Consider the following 644-nt stretch of genomic DNA (forward strand, 5'->3'; position numbering starts at 1 on the left):
TTGAGTATTATTGGATGCAGCTTGCATTCCATTCAGACTTTGAGAAATCATATTGACTTGCTGAGTCAATATTTTATTCTGAGCCAATATAGCATTCAGAGTATCAATTTCAAGAACTCCCTTCTTCATAGGCGTCCCATTACTCACAGGATTCCTTTTAGAAGTGTACATGAACTGGTTATTAGCAACCATGTCAATGAGTTCTTGAGCTTCTGCAGGCATTTTCTTTAGGTGAATGGATCCACCTGCAGAAGTATCCAATGACATCTTTGATAGCTCAGATAAACCATCATAGAATATATCCAGGATGGTCCATTCTGAAAGCATGTCAGAGGGGCACTTTTTGGTCAGCTGTTTGTATCTTTCCCAAGCTTCATAGAGGGATTCACCATCTTTTTGTTTGAAGGTTTGAACATCCGCTCTAAGCTTGCTCAGCTTTTGAGGAGGAAAGTACTTGGCTAAGAAAGTCGTGACCAGCTTATCCCAAGAGTTCAGGCTATCCTTAGGTTGAGAGTCCAACCAGAGTCTAGCTCTGTCTCTTATAGCAAAAGGGAAAAGCATGAGCCTGTAGACTTCAGGATCTACTCCATTAGTCTTTACAGTATCACATATCTGCAAGAATTCAGTTAAGAACTGAAAAGGAT

The 644-nt window shown here is 40.2% G+C and overlaps 1 non-coding gene across 1 annotated transcript; it reads left to right on the top strand.

The window, feature by feature from the left end:
* Window positions 1-321: 321 nt before the first annotated feature.
* On the top strand, window positions 322-429 carry LOC148565621 (small nucleolar RNA R71). Its single transcript, XR_015885241.1, has one exon. It is a non-coding gene; the product is annotated as a small nucleolar RNA R71 (small nucleolar RNA).
* Window positions 430-644: the final 215 nt, after the last annotated feature.

Source organism: Arachis ipaensis, chromosome B5 (assembly GCF_059453495.1).
Source record: "Arachis ipaensis isolate K30076 ecotype BB chromosome B5, ASM5945349v1, whole genome shotgun sequence".
Classification (NCBI taxonomy): Eukaryota; Viridiplantae; Streptophyta; class Magnoliopsida; order Fabales; family Fabaceae; genus Arachis; species Arachis ipaensis.